Source organism: Psittacula echo (genome assembly GCF_963264785.1).
Source record: "Psittacula echo genome assembly, chromosome: 12".
Lineage (NCBI taxonomy): Eukaryota > Metazoa > Chordata > Aves > Psittaciformes > Psittacidae > Psittacula > Psittacula echo.
Genome location: NC_137747.1, coordinates 2,193,028 through 2,214,301, shown reverse-complemented (window position 1 = coordinate 2,214,301; position 21,274 = coordinate 2,193,028). Strand labels below are relative to the sequence as shown.

The 21,274-nt window shown below is 40.5% G+C and overlaps 1 protein-coding gene across 2 annotated transcripts in view; it reads right to left on the bottom strand.

Moving 5' to 3' along the window:
- Window positions 1-11,361, bottom strand: part of ZNF217 (zinc finger protein 217) — a 28,910-nt gene extending 17,549 nt beyond the window's left edge. For both annotated transcript variants that reach the window (XM_080628170.1, XM_080628171.1), the window contains exon 1: window positions 11,246-11,361. The gene's annotated coding sequence lies outside the window, so the exon portion shown is untranslated. The remainder of the gene's footprint in view (window positions 1-11,245) is intronic.
- Between the last annotated feature and the right edge of the window lie 9,913 nt (window positions 11,362-21,274).

Genomic DNA, 21,274 nt, shown 5'->3' with positions numbered 1-21,274 from the left:
CATGAGAGGAGTTTAACAGGAGGTTAGATTCAAATTTTATTGGGTATCAATAGGTTTGAATAAGCCCTTTGGGGGCTTTTTCCATGGCTCTTCAAAGCATTTAACACACCACCAACCTGTGTTAGCTGCTGAATGCTTTCACTGGTTTTAATAGGAGGTTCTGAACACTTCTGAAGAACTGGCCACAGCTCATCCTCTAGGCAGCATAGCAAAGCAGAGCAAGATATTCCTGTTTTAAGAATGTGAAATGCCTATTTGCAGCTCAGGCAACTACTGCTCTTAGATATACCATCATATACAGGAGATAGTACCTACAGACTGAAAAAAATCCTGCAGGCAGCAGTTCTGAAGAAAGCCACAGATACAAAGAGACAGAACCGTATTTAAACTGAGAAGAGAAAGGATAACACTACTGGAGTGAGAAGGTGAGCTAGAAAGCTCTAGTCTTATTTTTACATCTGGTGGTTACACACTTCACTCCGATTAGATATATGGCTTTTAAATATATCTAATACATACTTTTACATACATAAGATTTTACACTGTCACTGTTTACTCACTCTCTCAAGGTAACACATGCTGAAACTACAAGCCAATTATCTACTCTAGGATTTTATCCATTATTAACAAAATCTTTCTTCCTAGTGAAGATATTATGCCTTGAATTTAAGGACCAAAAATGCTGATTAATTACATTCCTGTTATTCAAAACCCTGTAGGCAGCAGCTAAACTGACAAGTGTAGCCTTAATTCTGTACTATTGCTTCTCTCAGAAAGTAGATGACCCACAGTTTTGACAAGCACCGTAACGATTTGTGGCTGAAGGTCTGTATTAGCTCAACAAAAAAATAATACAGTACCTCGTGTTTCTTCTGTTGTCTTTCACTCTCAGAAGACAAAAGAACAGACACGACACACCAGTATCAGAGATACTGAGTAAAGGAACAGAACAAAACAGGAAATCCTTCCTTCCAACAGCTGAAAAGTGATAAATTTGCTACAGATTAACTCAAGGCTGAAAATAAAGAATTATTATCCCTTCTCACAATAAAGTGAGTCAAGAAATCTTGACTTCTGACTCCCCTATTCATCTGTAAATGTCAACATGCATCTCACACCAGAGTCCAGGGCCCACATGTTCCCTTGATTGCTGCAACTGCCTTGCAGCGAATGAGCAGGGCAGGAGAAGCCTTGTCCTGCTCAGCACACCTGGACACTTACAAGAGTGGTCTGTCCACAGGCAGGGTAAAGTCATCTCAACTGCAGGATGCCACCTATTGTACTTTATTCTTCAAAAAATCCAGAGCCTGAGCATTATCAAACTTTAGTTCACACCTGAGTCATATTTAGCTATAATGCCTTTAGTCAAATATTTCAATAGGTTTGCAGTGATACCCATTATATTTATAAACACCACAAAATATATATAACTAAAGATTGAACTGGACAGATGAGAACATCTTGTTTTCATTGCACTTGCCACACAACCTAAGAACCACACCAAAAAGCTGCTGCATATAAATGGACTATTAAAATGAAGAAAATTTTAATTAAATGCCTGTAGAGAAGTTTAATTTATTTTTATTAAATTACACAACCAAAGACAACATATTACAGACTCAAAGATTTCTTTGGGAAATGACCTATCAGTAGTAATTTGACTGCATTTCTACTTCCTGCATTTCAAAATTTCCATGAACGTGTAATAAAAAACTCTAGACACCTTTCAAAGAATAGATAGGTCTAACCACTGAATTTCTCATTTTTAACACTGCAAAGCACTGGGAATAGAAGCTAGTATCAGGAAATACAACTATATCTTGCTAATCTGTGCTAGCAAAACTATTGTTAAACTGTAAATAGCAAGCTGGAACAATTACAGGAGTTAACCTAGTTGCTGAACATTTCCTTAAAAACAGAAGTGAGAAAACTAGAAGAGTTATAGCCGAGCAGATGACACTTAGTTACTTGTCTGTATGCTAGGAGATATGCACTCAGACCTGAGAGCTGTTAACAGATTCTTAAACTCGAGGCCAGTAGCAAAGCTATCGCAGTTTAACAGATGACCAGAGTTTTTTTCACTATCCTACTAAGATTCCACAAGGTTCCAAGTCCTACAAAATCCAGTGCCAGCAAAGAACAAGAAACCCACACTCCAAACCCCACCAGAGCGCCAGCTGCTGCAGATTAACTACCTTCATTTTTACTGTGGCTGTTTGACTTGAGAAACTTTCATGTAACTCTCAATTCCACTTTAGAAAAAAACAAAAACCTTTCAGTTTTCCTCATGTTTCAAGAGGTTTCAGGATATTAAGAGTAATTTTACATGAAACATTCTTTTTCTCTTAGTATGTTTATACTTCAGAACAGGTTGCTGCTCTTTGGCATTACTAATGAGATAGATTTTATACTGCTGATTGCTTCTTGGAAACCACAAGTTATTTAAACACCTTTTCTTAGTTCAATTTAAAAGTTTTGCTTTCTCAGAACAGTTGTTCCAGTTCTATCTAATGAATGTAAGTTAACCAGTTAACATCACTTTTTCCCTCATTGAGAACGCAAATAAAAACTACTATATATTATCTATTTTGTCTGGGCACACCCATATTTAGGTGTAATGGTGACCATAGATAGAGTATGCATAAGTAAATACAACTTCAAATCTTAAAAACAAACAAACAAGCAAGCAAACAAAAAAAACCTTGAGCCAAGACTGAACTTAGCTTTTTAGAGCTTTTTTTTTTTTTTCCCCCATACATATGTGTCATTGCATAAAGTTAAGCCAGTTGCACCACACCTGATACATACACGGGACATTAAGCAGAAATCACACCCCTAAGTAGTTGCTAACAATACTTAAGAGCTCCCATACTTTCAAGAGTACCTACAGTGCCCTAGGTTGTGTGGAACCCACCAGTGACAATGGCTCCACCGTATGAGTACTACTGGTGCGCTGGGATCTTTGGTAGACTCCTGTGTTTAGTCAGAAAGAGAAGCAAAGTGTTATTGTGAGGTTCTAATTTGCCAATTACTCCAAAACATTAGTCAGATTTCCAAACATCCACAGCATGGAATTTCAAGTTTGTCTCCCCAGGGTCTAGGGGTTTTATGACAACCACATAACTTCCTTTCTCCATTTAAGAAGAAACGCATACACGTCCCACACCTCATGCAATAAAGTGTTCTTCTCTATTAGATAGAAACATCTTTTCTACCTCAATTTGAGGAAGAGATAGTCCCTAAAGTTAGGGAAGATGACACCAATTGCTGCATAGACTGAGACCTCATTTCTGAAGGAATACAGCTATTCATCTAACTATGACTTAAGTTAAAACACTGAAAAGCTATAAAAGTCAGCACAGATAAAATATTATGTTGCAGAACAGCAGAAGAGTCAGCTTTTCTTCATAACACTACATGAAGCCAATAACTAACTCTTCATTAAGGTGCATTCTATTGCTTTCTAGGGAAGGCAAGAGCTGCTCCCTTCTATCTTTTAACAGTATGTAATTTTAACACAATTTCCCAGTGTATTTCTTTGTTAATAGAGAAGTACACCTAACATTGTTTCTCATCCACACATAGGTTTTTATACCAAGTGTTCTGCCTTTAAATAAAGAGTTTAACAGTTCAGTCTGATAAAGAACATGAGTACTTCTTTAAGGAAATGGAGATTTAGGGGGAGGAAGGAGAGGAAGAGAGTTGTTTGTTTCAGTTGCAGGAAAGATCAAAATGAAGATGTTCAGGTTGAAAAGAGAACATAAAAAGATGACCCTAAACTGCAATTTCCACTCCCTAAATCTGCAAACTTACGTCCCCTTGTTAGTCTTCATCCTTCAGGCTTGAAGTTTTCAAAGTTACCCTAAACTTAAACTCTTGAGAGAGGTTCTCATGGCTTATCATTTTATACTCTGTAAGAGAGAAGCTACTGTTTTTCTCAGTTACAGTCCCTTCTAACAACACCAGAGAGCTTTCCAGTGCAACGATACTAAGACAATTCATAAAAACAGGACTGAAGAAACAGAGACATATAGTGCAGAAAGCAAGAATGCTATTATCCAGGCATTTCTCCACAAACACTTTAGATTTTCTTCAAAGCTCTTTTGTAGTCAGATAATGCAGACATAAATGCAAGTCATTTTCCTCCTGAAGTCTAGCAAACAGGATTTTAATCACCAAGTGGAAAATAACTAGTAGTTAATAATGAACAATATTAGGAAAACTCCCTCCCCCCATTTCAGACATCTATACTAATAGAAACAAAGGATATCCTTTCTTTAAAAAACCTTTTCCTGTGGAGTCCCTTTTTCTTTAAGGCTATATGTCTAACAGTGTTTTGGCAGAGGATGGATGAGCTGAATGTGTCTCCTCAGTGAACTGAATGCCTCTTCTATCAAAAGATGTAATCATTCCTTTTTAAAGCAGGGAACATATAAGCTTGCAGCATTTTGCACATGTTTTTCCTCCACTGAGCAAAAGCAAATATAAAAGAGACTAATTCTTGGCATTAAAGGAGGAAGTGTTACAAAAAAGTATTGACTTTTAAAGTTCACAAGGACTCTCTAACAGCCAGATTTTTTCCCCTTTTTCCTCTGATTAGGAGAGAATTTCTTAGGAACCACAAAGCCAAAGTGTCCTTTAGACAACATGAAGTGACCAATACCTGTTGTAGAAAGGCTGAAAGACACAAGAGTGATCCTATTTTACATAAGTCTGGGACACATTCCTCCACTGCTACAAGATGATGCAACTTCATTAAATCAAGAAGTTACATGTACTTAAACTGGCAATGACCCCTTACCTTACAAAACAGTTTATTGTTCTCCCCACAGCAGCTAAAGACTCTCTTGGTGGAGTGATACATTTTTATTGTTGAGTCAGTCTCTCACCTTACATAGACTGCCTTATATGTTTAGCCTTGGATTTCATTTGAAAGAAGATATTTTCAGAGACATTAAAAGGAAAATTGACTTTTTTTTTACTTCTCCGAAGAAGGATGTTAGGTCTCTCAAGCAGCCACAACTACAAAGAAGTGGTAAATTCCAAGTTTACCAAATTAGACTTAATTCCTTATTACTCAAGACCCAGGAGTTCCTCCATAGCAATTACAGGCAAGTTGCATCCCTTTGGGCAGCATAGGTGAAATAACAGGAAAAGAGATTCTTTCACTGCTTCTGAATTTGAGAGAAGTAGTTGCTTCCAAAGAGTTCATTTTGTTAAGGTCATTAATCTTCCCTAGTGCTCTCACCTGATTTCAACTCTGAATCTAACATTTAACCAACACAGTTCAAACCCCTGTGAAGAAAAAGCAGCAACTTCCCATTTCTCTCCTCTGCAGCCCACTTTGAAGTTGTCACTTCCAAACATACCCACAATCCTGTATTTGCAGAAATCAGTCTTGAAAGATAGAAAAAAGTACAGTCCAGGGGAAAGACATTTACTCTTACTTAAGTCATACCCTGGACTAGCATCTGAAGATACTAAAATAGAAAACAGCTAGAAATAGACACTTCAAATAGCTGCCTCATCTCCTCCATTCAGGTGGGAGATCTTCCAGAGACCCATGTACACTGATGGAGATTAAACTTTTTTAATTGCCTAGCATTACATTAGCTCAGACTAGTGGACTGAAGGGATATATGCAATGATGTAGCTCAACATACCAGGCTTCACAGTGCCAAATACCCTCGAAAGGACAATTTGCATCTACAAGAAACTGATCTTTCATCAAACAGGCAGTTTCATATACAAATTTTAATAATGTAATAAAGGCTAGAAATAAAGAATAAACAGAAACTGCAGCTTCTCTGGATCACCTTTACATCCATTTTCCTTAATTTTTACGCATTGCAGTCTTTGTAGTACATATAATTTGCTTCTTCCTACTACCAAAAGAGGCTGACCTAACCCCAAGGATTTCTCCAAACCAGTTCTCAACTATCATGATAAAGTGTAAGCAAAATACAAAGGCCTTTAATTTCCCTCATGTAGTTTATGTCAGAGGTAAACTGCACTTGCTTTATTACACTGAAAAATGCAAGTGTACCCATTCCACATAAACAAACTCAGACTTTGATACTTTTAGTTGCATAAAATCTTTAGCACATAGAAAAGCACTATCCAGTCAATTATTCACTTATACTTGGATGAGTTTCTGCTCAAATCTTTAAGTCACACTGATCTACATAGTTTTTCCTGCATATTCTAACCACATTTCCTCTTGTGTTTTCTTTTGAAATTCTCAAGGCAGTCTGATAAGCAATTCCATCTTCTGCCATGAACTCAAAGACTGTATTTTGAAATATGTCTGTCACCTATATTTTTGATTTGTAACTCTTTTTCCCCAGAATTTAGATTGATTTACTTTGAAATTGAAAGCCTGTTCTTATCATAGCATTTCACTCAGAGCCCCCCTTCAAAAGAATTAGAGGAAGAGTCAAAAGAGCTAATTTATGATAAGCTATAAACTATGCTCTGACCAAAGTCATATGATTACAACAGTAGAAGTTTTTTCCCCCCAATGACATACACCCAGGATTGGCATAAACAAGTTCTCATCAGCAACAAAACAAGATTATTTAGGAATTTCACTGAAGTAAGCTGATTTCTAAAAGCAAATCTTTTTGAGAGTAGCTTTTTTTTGGAGGTGCACAAAAACACAGGTAAGTTTAGGCTGGAAAAGTGCATTATTTTTTTTTAAATCCTAAAATACAAGGGGCATTGAGAATCTTACATAGCTTGGTCATATCCTTTTCCTTACTTTTGTATTCAGTTGCAAATCTCCTGTGGTATATGAGTCACATCTCTCTGAAAGCATGCATACAGTAGTCAGCAGAATCCCCTGACTGTATTAATGCACCAGAAAGAAAAACTTTTTTGTTCCTAAAGTCACCTTGAGAAAAGGGGTTCAAAAGTCATCAGAAGAGACCCAAAGTCCATTAAAAATAAATAGTAGTTTGAAATTAATGTAGTTATGAGATGTGGAAAGAGTATCTGATTGGAACGCTGATGTTCTAAATCAAGAGTCTCAAAAATAAGAGGGCTGAGCTGGCAAATGGCAGCCCTGCTGTGACTGAAATGTACTGTCTTGCTATATTTAAAGACAATACCTCAACAGTTAAGTATTAAAACATTTTAAGAGAGATAAATAAGTGTAAGACACAGGCAAATATCCTTGGTTATTTAATCATCCTGAAAGCAGTGTGGAAGTGTGAGGGTGAGTTCAAAGGTCAAACTCTTCTTTCAGCTTCTTGCAAAGAAAAGAAAGCTTAGCCCATTCCACCTTAGGGAAGGGGGGGGACTGTTCTTTCCATATGCCAGCGGTAGTCACAGCATTTCATAACACAGGAAAGAGGGAGTGCATTTACATATACAGTGCATCGAATCTTTTACTAGGACAATGAATTCCAAACCAAGATTCTGGTTAGAAAGAGTTGGGACAACAAAAAGTCCCAAAGAACAAAGGGAAGTTAAAATGTGCTTAACATTTCCCCTTAATTTCTTAATTACAAACTCTCAGATTTTTGTAACTTTAAGTTCCTTGTAATCAGCGTTTTGAAAGTCTAACTGAAATTTACAGTTCCCTTTTAAAATTATTTCCCCCTGATCACAATAATAATTTAGCCCTTTGTTCATATAAAATATGATATTAAACAAGGTTCTACATGAAAATACTGTAGTAAGGGAAAGACAGATACTGAAGATTAGCAATAAGTGCTCAAAAAGGAATTTTTTTGAGTGTGAACTAATGAAAGGGGAAACCAAAAAGTAACCTTTTGTGTAAGACAGTCTGATAAAAGGTGCTAAAGTTTATTATCTTCCTCTTTCTAGCCCTTGCCCTAAATCTTGCTCTCCCCACCCCTTCCAAAACAAAGCAAAACAGAAAAACATTATTCAGTTAAAATTAAGGAAAAAAAAAAAAAGATTAAAAAATCCTCTCCTCTAATCCAAAGCCTGGAAGCCATTCTCTAAAGACGACTTCATATGAAACTTTGTTTACAAGATACAAATATAGCCTTCTTACCACATTCAAAACCAGAAAACATCCACTTATTTAAAGAAATGTTTTCTTCTATTTAGATCAACAAGGACGTAGGTATTCATTTTAAATTCAAATTTGGCCCCAATAGTGCCATATGAATGCTTTAAACTCATATATGATATGCACTGTTTAAGAATGTTTAAACAAAGGAAGTAGGAAAAGCCTCAAAATACCCAGCAAAACTTAATGGCTTCAATTTTAAAATATATACTGATTGCAGCATGGCAAAATTATTCTCTTATGCTTACAGCCAGTCTTCAGAAAGAATAAGTGCAGTCAGTGTACTAATTTGTCCCACTGGAAATTCTGTATAAAACATCTACCTAAAATAAACAAGGCTTCGCAGCAAGAATCGTCAGTTGCCATTAAGGACACACCTTAAAGTTCTTACCACACAGTAACTAAACAAGTACAAACTAGTGGTGACTGTTTGCTACTTTTGTCTTAAAAGTTAATGAGATCAATTCACCCCTCAGTATCAGATCTTCAGATAATTTTCTCAAAAATGCAAGAGACAAACAACCTCCAAACATGAATATCCAGGATTTGAGTGTTTGATGTTTTATCAGAATGTCTAAGGTTCTTATAAAGACGAACATAAAGATGAACATTTAAACCTGACACCACGTAATACTAAAAGGTAAAATGCTTAACTGCTCAGAATACTGGTGCTCTGGTACTGGAAGGCAGCTGTTGTTCCCCTGCCTTTTCTTTTGTTGTGCTTAATCTCATGTCAAGTCATTCAACCAACTCCAAAGCGATGAAGACATAATTGAAAACCTTAACTAAAAAACTGATCTACTGTTCTTAAATAGCTGTATATACCGTTTAACGATTAAGAAAGGCTAACATATAAAACAGCAGTAGTAGAATTTAAATCAGCAACTCTGGTGCATGCAGAAGAGTTGCTTGGCTGTAGGCCAAGCCAATCAATAATCACTGTAATAGCCATGTTTCTAAAGTTATTTGTTTTTCATATTCACCAGCCTAAAAACTTAAAGCCAAAACTCACGCTGATTTCAAGAACGAGCTGCGAGATATAAAATCCAAATATTTTGCGCAGAATTACAATACTGCTCATTAAAAAAATGTTACAGAAAGATTAGTGATCACAAAGCCACATTCCTGCCACAGATCTTAAAATATTGACTCAGTTACAGAACTAGTAAAGGGGAAGAAAAAATACCTCCTCCACCCTTTCCCTCTTCCCTCCCCCTCTGCCAAAGAATGCAGTTTATCCTACTTATTTGAAACTGTCCTTTTATATTATCCAAGGAAACACTTAAACCTTAGTGTGGACATCACAAATTAAAGTATTAGTCGTATTCCCAAACCTACAGTTAATAAGAGCTCCTAAGAGCAATAAAACATGGCGTTAAAGCATTTGCAAGCCATTGTCATAGCACTGTGCTCTGATACCTTTGCAGACGCAAAACCAGCCCCCACCAACCATGTAAGCACTGGTCAGCAAGTCAATGCCTGCTATTCAACTTGTAGTTAGGCGTTTTATTTCTGTGTCTTCCAGATCATATCACTCCTGCATTTCAGGGCCTAATAAAATGTGAAGAATGATATGCTCCTTCTCTCTCCTTGCATCTCAAACTGCGTTATTTCCCTCTCTTCTTTTTCACACATTCTTACAAAAACTTCTCTTTTCACATACTTCTATAAGAAAATATTTCACTGCATCTACTTCAGTTCCCATTTCTATTTTCGATTTTCACTAGATCCTTCTGCTACTGCCTCCCCCTCAAACCCACTGGTAGAAACTGATGTAGTTTTAAAGCTCTCAAGGTCATTTCAGAAATGGAAAAAAAAAATGTTACCTTAAAAAACATTTAAACACACAAACCCCCTAAACTAAACCCTTTTCAAATTCAAACGCCTTTCATCAGCAGATCAATAACCCAACATAAAGATTTTTGTTGACCACCACTTCAAAACTATTACACTTCAATTCAAATACTTACAGGGAGTCACACAGCACATTTTATGGGATGGCTCATTAGAGCACACACAGACCTTACTTTGGCTGCAGGTTTTCTGTGTGGGAAACAAACAAATAAACAAAAAAACCCACACACACACCCAGAAACAGAAAGTCCAGTGGGTATCACGGAACAGGAATGAAATCCAATCTCTAGATATTCTAGAATTTGATTGTCCTCGCTTGGCAACCTCTTTTGTTGCTTAAGAAGTCAGTTGAGACTTAATTATTTATTTTCTAAACTTCCTATTCCCCTTTAAAAAAAAAAAAAAAAAGAGAACACGATGCCAAAGAAATTATCAGGAAGGGCTCAGTCTTTAGAAGACAAAGGTAAACGAAACAAAAACTGGCAAAACGGATCAATAAACTTTTCATTAACAAGCCCCCCTTCCTCCGCCCCATGAGCCACTTACTACAAATCCTTCTTCCAGGAACATCTTTGACTCACAAAGAAATGCCTCTTCCCGCTCCAGCCCCCCCCCCCCCCCCATCACCCGGCAGAAAAGCACCCCTAAAACCCAGGCTCGACGCCTGGAGTATTGAAAAGCAAACACCCAGGTACAGGAGGGAAGTTTCAGACACCTACTTGTGCGGGGGGAGCCGGGGAAGGGGACGTGATCCGGGGGACAGCGGGAACTTTGGGGCTGGGAGTGAAGGATGGAGGGAGGGTTTCTCCCTCCGCGCCCGCCACCTCCCACTGCCCAGGGAGGGGGTCTCGTTACCTTCTGCTCCGCCACGGGGGGACGGAGGCTGGCGCGGCCCGAGCTGGGCCGGCTGCCGCACACCTGGCCCCCCCCTCCCCGGCCCTTCCTACCCCCACCCAGGGACCCGCGTCCCCACACACACCTGCCCTTCCTTTTCCTCCTGTCCCCCAGGGGCGGTCAGTGCGCCTCGCCAGCCTCCCAGGCGCCGGGACAGCACGGGGATGGGCGGCCCTGCTTGCTCGGGGGGGCGGGGGCTGAGACGTTAAACCCCCCTCCCCTTTTTCCTCACAAGGAAGAGAGAGTGTATACCCCCAGATCCCCTCAACATGTCCCGGAAGGCAGCTGCCCTCTCACCCCCCCGCGGTCAGTCACACAACGAGCCCCTCACTGCAGAGACCGCCCCGAGGGGAAGGGGCTGCGCCTCCCTCAGGTGCCGCTGTGAGGTTGGGGGGGAGCAGGAGGAGGACAGAGGGGCCGGAGCCCCCTGGAAGTTGACCCCCAGCCCTCCCTCACCTGTGCCCGGGCCGCCTCCCCCGGCCGGCATCCTGAGGTGGGGGCGGAGGGAGGAGGGGAGAGGGGGCGGCCGCCCGCGGTGCCGCCGGAGCCCGGACTCGGCGGCGCTGGCGCTCGGGGCACTGTTTGTAAACCGCTCCCGCGGCAGCTGTTGCTGGGGCAGCCCCCGCCGCTCAGCCACGCCCCGTCGCGCAGGCCACGCCCCCCCCTTGACGCAGGCCACGCCCCCTCCCCGGTGGGGCGGGCGGTCCGTGAGGCGCGGGGTAGGCGGCGAGGGCCGGCCCTTACGTGAAGGGCTGCGGCTGGTGGTGTCCCGGGCCTGGCCTGCTGGTGGGGATGGCACCGCCGCGAGTGGCTGATCCCTTTGTGCCGCCACCGTGCGAGGGGGAAGCTCGAGAAGCGGCTGCCTTTTTGCGGCCCCATAACGGCGGCGGGTCGGGGCCCGGGCGGCCTTTGTGTGTTGTGATGCAGCGGGACGCGGCGATGGCATCGCTGTGAATGACAAAGCGCGGCCGAGGCCCGTTACATAAAGCCTTATATTGCCTGACATAAGCGTACGCCCGGCAGGGCCCATTAGGGGCCTTGGCTGTGCTTTGTAAATGTAAATAAAAGCGATGCACGTCCTAAGTGTTGTCCATCGGGTTCCTTTGGTGGGTCGTTGAGTGGGGAGATGGCCGTTGCTGTCCTGCCCTGAGGAGGCCGAGGGCCTGCAGTTCAGTAAATGGGCCCCGCACTGGGGCTGCTGCCTCGTGGGGAGGGGAAGCAACGTGGAAACCTGGCCATTTGCTGCAAACATGGCCCAAAAGGCCAGGGATCCATGTATTTTGCATTTCTTTCAACAGTCGTAAGCGCTCAGCTGTTCCGTCTGGCATAGCACTGCTGCTTTTCCAGAGGTATGGACGCCAAAGTGGAATTAAACAGCAGACAAAGACTTAATATATTTTTTTTTTTCCGGAGTATTCCAGTTGGAACTGAGGAGCTTTTTAGGAGTTAGATGCAGTCTGTGATGCTGTTAGCAAAGTGCTTAATCTCTGCTAGACTCTTAAGGTTAGCACCTTCTTCAAGTAAATGGGTTAAGAAGTGAGCTTCCATGTGGTCTGTCCTCTTGTTTTTTCCCCCAAACACACACAGAGACCGGCTAAAGTCAGTTTAGTTTACAACAGTGGGTTTAGATCACACCCAGTGGCTTATTTGCTTCAATATAAAAATCATCCTTCCTGAATTGCCGACATTTCTAAAATAATGGCAACTAAAATTATGTGGGGTTTGTTTTAAAGTTTTCTCAAAATGTTCTCCTGAATGTTAAAAAAACCTCTGTGTAACCCAAGAGCACAGGGTTTTGCCTTATTCTGCTTCTTAATGCCTGTTTTCAGGCATTAAGTCTTGATGCTCCCACTGCCCAAAATGGTCCAAGAGGTTTAAATTGATACAGAAGGGAACTGGTGTAGGGCTTCTTGCACGATCAGCAATTTCAGTTGTTTTTATAAGTGTGATTTTTTTTTGCAGTATGATGTGTCCAAGCGAGGTGTTTATACATGCATGCAAAATATTGCAAGAGCTTCACATTTCTCTGTAACTTGCTGCACACAAATTTGTACTATGTTACCAAACCTGATCCCACAAACACTCCCAAATTTAAGCACAGGAGTAGGCCAGGACACTTCAGTGGGACTTGCTATGTAAGTTGAAGTATCGATTATCTACAACTGGCAGCATGGCAAGAAGAACAAAGCAGAACTTCGCTGGAAATGGGTGTGGGAGTTACCAGTTCTGCTACACCCAATGTCGGGTGTCACGTGAACCTCTTAACCATCAGGACTGTTAAAAAACTGGGGGGGTTTATTGGTTTCTTATTTTAGTGATTTGAAAGTCCTTATATTGAAGAGTTACAAACAGCTCCAGTGCTCACAAAAGTAAAAATATTAAGCTTGTGCTTTCACTCTGTGTCTTCTGAAAGACTTCGCACTGTCAGGTTTTGCAGTATGTCTTGCTCTCATGACATACCAAAACCCATTACTCCCCCTCCCCCTTTCTTTTTTTACCCCTTTTTAAAGATTTTACTTTTTCAGGTGAAATACACTGACCTTCTTGATCACAAGGGGTGTTTCTCTGGAGCCAGGAACCGGGATGACTGTAAACATGATTTAACAGAGAACACAGAAGCCGTATGGTTTTTGTCCACTGAGAGATGGTACCTCTGTGGAAAACATAAGAAAATAAAAAGACTGTTTCAGGAAAAAATTAGAAGCTCAGAATATCTTAAAGCTTCTCTTCTTTTTTCCTTTTTTTCCTCAAAGGGTATCATACAATATCACATTACATAAGTGAAATGAAAACATCCAATTTATTTTTACAGATTAGCCACAGTGACCTCCATGATTTATGCTTATGACGCTGGAAATGTTTGATATGAGGCAAGGGCCAACTTGTAAAAATAAATCTTAGATTTTCTTCTCCCTCTGTTTTGCCTTGTGTTAAGGACATTTGCTGCCTTTCTGGAGAAGCTTCAGCAATCAATGTATTATGTATGAAGTAAAAACTTCTACAACAAATGCACTGACAGACCTGTGTTTACTGTTCTGTACTATATGTTACTACACAGTCTTGCAATATTAAACCGAGCCCCACACTAGACTTTGGAACCAGGCAGCATGCCCAAAATTGTGATAATCTCCTCCATAACAACAGGAAAAAATAAAATAATATTGCTGAAAGCTGAAAAGTTTCCTTTCAGTCTCCAAACTCCTAATGTACTTAAATTTATCAGTTCTTTTAAATTACAGTGAGTGCATTTACATTATGTAAAACTCCATACTAACAGTCTTGCAAACTGGCTCAAGTCCTGCTCTTCTGCATAGCTCACATGAGAAAACTCTCACTGTCGGAGAGATTGAAAACAGAGCTGATCAGGCAACAGGAAGCCTTTACCTAAATTTAAAGTCTTTCAAGGCTTACTGTGGATGTTTGTCTCAAAAAAACTAACCTGAGTAGCAAAATACCCAGTCTATACCTGGCAGCAGGAGATCAGCCAAGTTTCATTCTTTTGCACAGGGACTCTCATTTTAGATTCATATTTAGACAGCTATTAAATCTGGCCCGTCGTGTGGTTAAGGCACAAATGGGATTTAGGGGATCTGGGCTCAGTCCCAGCTCTGCCACAGACTTCCTGTGTGATCTTGGGCAAGTCGTCTCACAGGGCTCACAAAGTTTGGCAGTTGTTTTTTTTTTAAGCCTGTGCTCCAGCCGTCAAGTCATTACATGAAATTCTCTGTTCGCTGGCATGAATAAATAAAGCCAATACGCACTGTTTTAGCGTTTCAAGAGATAAGCTTGAAACCACGATCAGAGTGTAACCTGATGGCTCAGAGTTAGAGAACAAACTTTAGAAGTCCTTTTTAAAATTACTTTGGGCACTGGGGCCGTGAGTTGTAATACAGAAATTCTACAGTCTTCGTTAGTGCACAACAGTTTCTATTTGTAAAATCAGGGTCATTTTCCTTCCTTGCTTACAGAATTCTTCATAAAGTGTTTGTGCAATGTTCAGATGAGACTGAGACTAGAAAATAAACAGAGCCTCTTATGAGAAAGCTTTATCAGTGTTTTGTGGCTTGTTTTTTTGAATTTCCCCTTTGCACAAATTACTTCTTTCAGCATTATTTCAGCAGCAAGTAAAAGAAAATCCCGTCGTGTCAGATGATTCTCCTGTTTTTGCCTCTGCAGAAGCGCAGGCAGTAGTATGTTTACAGGAAACGCCTGCTGCAGAGGCACTCTGGTAGTTAGACACGGTCTCAGATTTGACTAACATGCTCACATGATTAGATTTACTAAATGAAGACACAGATGAGACGTTGATGAGAAAGCTGCCAGCAATCAGGTTCTTGCAACATCAGATAATCCATGAAGCGACTTTGTGCAGTAACCATGCAGAAGGCTCCCTGCGCCCTCCCCCCCAAGAATGTGCCTGCCTGTTGCATTAGTAACTATCTCCTCAACCCATATTCAGTTACCAGGCTCCCTCTCATCAACAGCAGTTCTTTTTTTCTCTACCCCCCCCCCTTGCATTCTAGACCAAAGTGCTGCATTCTTTAAAAATGCATTCGTAGGTATTTTTGTGCTCAGCTAAAATTTGAGGATTTAGTTACTTTCTAAGCAGCACATTTAACATAGAACAGTTTATTTTTATAATCAAAAAGAAATTGCAGGGGTTTTCTTACGCTGTTTTATACATCCTGTCTGTATAAATTCGTAGATTTAAAGTCCTGTGAGGCATGTTGACAGTACAGCCATTAGAGATTTTCTGTTTGACCTTGATTTTGTTTTTGCTGCGTATGAACTTTAACAGACTTGAAGCATGACATGTCTTTACTTTTTACTTGGCAGAGTACACGTAGGGTAGGAAAAGACATGTAAACAGAAGCTTGTTCAATAGCATGTAGATTTGTCAAAGAGAATATATCGCTTTCCTGAAGCTCATTTTGCTCAATCTACAGTTTTGTGCCTGTACTTTGTTCTGCAAATGGATCCTTTTCGAAATGACGGCATACCGTGATGTGTATGTTCTCTTTTCTTGTAACTCATGAGGTGAAAGATCTCTGTGATCTTACTGTTACTTATTCAAGCACACATTAGTTGTTTGATAAGGTATATCACAATAGCAGTAGCAGCAGCAGTGTTGCTACTGAGGTGATAGAGAATAACGATTTGTATGGAGAGGTAGTATCTTTTGTTAGATGCAGTTGGAAGAGAGAGGAGCTTTCAGTGACTCAAGCTCTTCCTCAGGACTGAAAACAGAAACAAACTTCAAGCATGCCTGACTTTGTGCTGTGCAGTGAACAGAGGCAAATACATCAGTGAAATACAAATGATGTAAAAAAGGCTGCTTGAGAAGATAAAACAAACCAAAGATAATGAAGTCATACCCTCTGCCCAGAATGGGTCAGTTATCTGCTCCAGAGGCCCTCAACTTTTATTGTAACTTTCCAAATTTTCCTTTGCCGTATCACACAGCCTTTCCTCTAAATATCAAGAGCCAGATCTAGAGCGACTTAATCCTCTCACTTCCTTGATTAGTTTGAGCTTCCAGTCTTCTTGCTCTCAGTTTATAAACTACTTCTTTCCACTGCTTGCATATGGCAAAATAAAAGCATATTTGTCTGTGCTAATTACACCTGACACCATTCTTCAATTAAAAAAAGAAGTCTGATATTAAAAACCCAACCCCAAGCTGACTACTCACACATATAGAGGTAGGTGTACACTGAACTGGTTCTAAAATTGAAGCCTAAATATATGTTTGATATGATGGCGTGCTTAAATTGTGTATTTGTTAATACAACTTTCCTCATGGCATTAATGAGCTCTTCTTACAAAGTAAGCTGATCTACACCAAAAAGTCAAGATCTTGCAGAGCTCACAAGTCTGGAGGAGTTTTACGGCCACATCTGAATTCTAACTCTTGTGCTGTGCTGTAGGTGTAATTCAAATGTCACCTTTCCCCCTACTTCTCCTTTTAGGGGTCATTTTCCATTGTGCCCTCCATTAAAGAAGTTTGCCTCCTCTTCGTTTTGATCTTAAACAAATTGAAACAAAATTTCAGGCACACCAATAGTATTTGCAACAGAGTTTATCATCAAAATAATGGAAGTAGCCTCTAAAGAGTTTCACAAGATATTCCCAGACTAAAGAAGGCATCTTTAGATTGATTCCTTTACTTTCCATGGCATACTCCAGGGGCATTCAAAGACCAAAACTGCCTTAAAGGGTGGCAGTTACTGCTGCTTGTAATTGTGATGCGGAGGAAGATCCCTAAGAACTGGCCCATGGGCAAGGAAACAAAAATATCTCATTAAGATAGCAGAGAGACTGAAGACATCTCTGCATGTTAATTCAAAATTAAGGAAGCATTTTTTATGTAAGATTACCCCAGATTCTGCCAGGAGTAATCCCTGGGAACAATGTGGTGAGTTCAGTTGGGTTTTTGAGACATACTTTTGCAAAAGTATTTACCTTCGAGCATGTCCTCACACTCAGCTGTAATGCTCCTCCTGCCTGAATTATAAAGCAGAGAGAAACGGATACAAAAAAGTCATTTTGTGATTCTTCCCAAAACTTTCACGGTGTTAAAAATAATAATTTTCATAAACTGTAAGTGCTGGTACATCAATAATGGATTATGGGATTCTTGCACACATGTTTATTAATTTATAAACACTGCACAGCCTCAGAATGGAAGATGCTCTATAAATAGAAAGCTAATATCGATCAATCCTGATGTGGTTCTTGGAGGGTTCCAACGTTTTGGGGTTTTTTTTCTGCTTCTTCCTAATCTGATAACAGAATTCCCTGAGCTTGGCTCTTTGTTATCATTATTTGTTTCTTCCTATTGTACCTTCATCAACACTTCCGCCTTGTATCAGAAATGCAGGAAGAAAAATCTGAGGCTCCTTACTGTTGAGAATGCCATAGAACTGGCAGAACAAAAATGTGCATTTGAAAGGTTATAAAAAAAGACAGGCAATTGTTTAGACCGAGGTATTAGCATGACAGTTGACAAAGGCATGGTATGTTGCCAGATCTCACTGGTTTCTAATGCCAGTTAATGAGAACAAGTATTCCTTGATCTGAGCAGAGAGAGAACTATCTCACGTGTCTTTACCCACAGCAAACGTGCTTCCCCATTTTGAGAATTATTGTTCCGACACCATCAGAAGATATCGTTTTACTTCAAAACACGTTAGATTCCCCCCGTTTCGCAACTGACTCGTAACCTGATCCCTGCCTTTGCATTTGTTATGTTTATTTGATTTACATTTCTCTGCTTCCCTCTTCTTGCAGGAACAGCGTCCTTGCAACTGTTTGAGACGCAGTCGGTGCTCTGATAAACAGGTGATGAACACTTGCCATCTATTCTGTGGGTGAAAGGGGGAGGGGAAACAAGAAAAAAACCCACACTTCCCAGATCTAAGAAGCTTTCAAGTAACTTTCGAAACCAAGCCCAAAGTGCAGCCTCTTTGCACAGTTTCCACAATTATGACTTGCGCCAAAGCCTCCCAGACAATCCTGCGAGGGGAGTTTTGCCAAGCTGCTGCCAATGCTCTGGCTCAGCCCACTCTCAAGAGCCAGCCTGTATTAGAAAAACCTGTCACATTATAATGTGTGTAAGGAGATGCTCCTGCTTACCTAGTGTGCCTTCCTACCTGCCTCCATACCCTGCTCAGGCGCAGTTAGATGGGGGGGGCTGAGGTTCCGCTGCTGGTGGTGCCAACAAGGGTCTGTCTGCTTAGTGCAGGGGGTTCAGCTGGTGCATATCAATATCACCATTGCCTTGAATGGAGCTACAGTAATTTCCAGCAGCTGTGACTTCACTGCAGCATTTAAGCATGCTTAAGAGGAGTTTTGATTGTAAAACCTACTATTCTGTGAGGCCTAAGCCTGCGGTGATGGGCAGGCTGTCGTACGGGCACAGCAGCCCCCTGAAGTCTGCCCATCAGCAAGCAGGATTCCCACTCCTGTGGAAATTCAAAATTTGACGTTGATGTTTCCCTACAATAGAAGTGTTGTAAAGGGGACAGGGTAATGTCTTCCCTGTGCCCTGTTTGTGTCAGGACATTATTCGAAGTAAATCATGAGATTTTGCTTCATTTTTGCCATTGTTACATTATTTCCTGTATGACTTCTTTTTCCCTCTCCCTCAAAAGAAATTGGCTATTACTTAATTTGCTTCATATTGAAGTTTTTGAGAGGACTTTTTAAAAAGAAATCAACAAAGCTGAAGTTTATTCGGCAGTTGAAAGGCCTGCTTTCAAACAAGACACCGTGAAGCCTCACAGTAACACATGCAGCTGAGGGCATTTTAAGCTTAAACTACTGACATTAGACAAAGAGGAAGGTGACTTGTTCTGTGGAAGCAAATGCAAAAACTAAACCACCAGAAATGAAATGACACGTAGACTTGAAATGTAAACCCCTTTCAGTTTATCCATCTGAGAAGGTGTCAGCACAGATTAAATAGGAGAAGATTTTTATATGGGGCTTTCTTAATATGAGAGTATTCTTCCAAAGTTACAGGATATTGTAGTTTTATAATGATGACATTTTTATTAACAGTTTGCAGCTTGTGTTTGTGATTAAGATAGCAGGACATTCAATATAGAGTACATACAATAATTGAAAAGTCCATGTACATGCATACTTACAGGAAAAAGTATGTTTGTCTGAGGCATACATACTGCAGTGACTAGCTGTTAATACTGTCGAGAAGCAGACCTCTCTCCCAGCTCTCCTAATAACAGCTTTTGGTGCTGACAAAATCCTTGCCCAACAGATGCAACCAGAGCTTTATCAAGGACTTCTGGTGACACTGTAAACCATGAGAGTGAAAAAATGCTTCCTGCTGCAGACTTCCTGCTTTCTGCTGCAGGAACAGCACAGACCAGTTTGTTTCAGACGTTGTATCTTTATCAGACTGCGTGGGGAATTAAAGCCTTTAATGCAGCACACAGAGGTTTAGAAAAATGTATAAACTGGTAATGTTGTGTCCTCTTGTGTTGTGTGTGTAGATTTAGACAAACACCTTTAGCTAATGTGGAAAGATAATAGTGAATGTGATTATTTTATACCATATAAGAAGAGCTCCATAATCTGTTCTGCTGTGTATAGAGACCAACATGGATTTAGAGATTGTCATCAAGGGTGGTTTTTCAAGAGAAAGTAGGAACTCGATGGAGTATTGCAAATGTGCATGAAGCGGCTTTAGGCATGTAATTATTTTAATTCAGGTATGCAAAACAGATAATTGTACATGGAAACAGCTAATTGGGCAAATTTTCATTTCCTTTTACCTGCGCTCAGGGAGAATCAGAAGAACTCACTGTGAATACATGCTGTCTGCATTTTCTACCCCCACCAACACCAGGCGGATCTAAGGTTCTGTGTCCTGCTATGGATCCCCATACAGAACTGTCTTTGAAGTAAGGAGACCACATGGTTTTCCATGCCTCCGGCCACATCAGCTTGCTGACCGGCCCCTTCTCCCCTCACACTGCCGGAGAGCAGAGCTGGCTGCACTCTTTCTCCATCCCACGACTCTGCTCTGACTTTCCTGAAGATTTGTTTTCAGTGCTGCCCCCCACTTGGGTACTTTTTAGCCCTGTGCACAAAGGCAGAGAGAAGAAAGGAAACGCAAGATGTGTCAAGAGGATTATATTTTATTTTATTTTAGAAGTTGCAGTGAATATAGATAGACGAGGGAAAAAGCGAGTGTGCATATGTACCATGAGATACAGGAATATCTCAATAGGCATTTTACTATACTCTCCATTTCCCTACCCCTAGCAACATGCTGACAAATCAAGAACTGCCATCCTATATACAGTACTCCAGCTGTCAGCCTTAAGCAGTGCATCTCCTTGCCAGAGTACAGCCTTCCCTTTGTTCCAGCTTTGAAAATAAAATCACAATTTGTAAAATAAAGGGGTAAAGAATTCTTTTCTAAGGCAGGAAAGTCACTAATCCTTTGTAAAGGTTCATAACTGCATTCACTGCTTGGAACAAGAAGCCACACGGTGAATGATAATAGATTTGTAGTAACGGCATGCCTGTATTTAATGTATTAATAACCAGTTACATAAAGTCAACAGACTCACTATGCACCTACTACTTAATTTTAGAAATATTTTCATTGATTTAAATTATTCTCAGTAAGAAAAAAATTGTTCTCTGAGCAGCCTTTGTTTCTACTTGATCATTTTTCAAGGGAGGAAAAAGGCTTTTTGAAGAATTAGCTATAACTCGCTCAAATTTTTGAAGCTAACTCAGAGAGGGTCGTGCACTATATTAACGTCTTTGACTTTAATGTTTTGCATCTTAGAAACAGGAATAGGTCAAGGGTAGCATGAGTTTTGTGGGGCATTTGAAAAATGCATTGTGTAGGAGCGAGTGACTTACAGAGGCACAATCTGCAAGGTAGCACAAACGATCCACAGTGTAATTAAAAGTCATAGATGGCTGTAAAAACAAGAGAACCGCTGA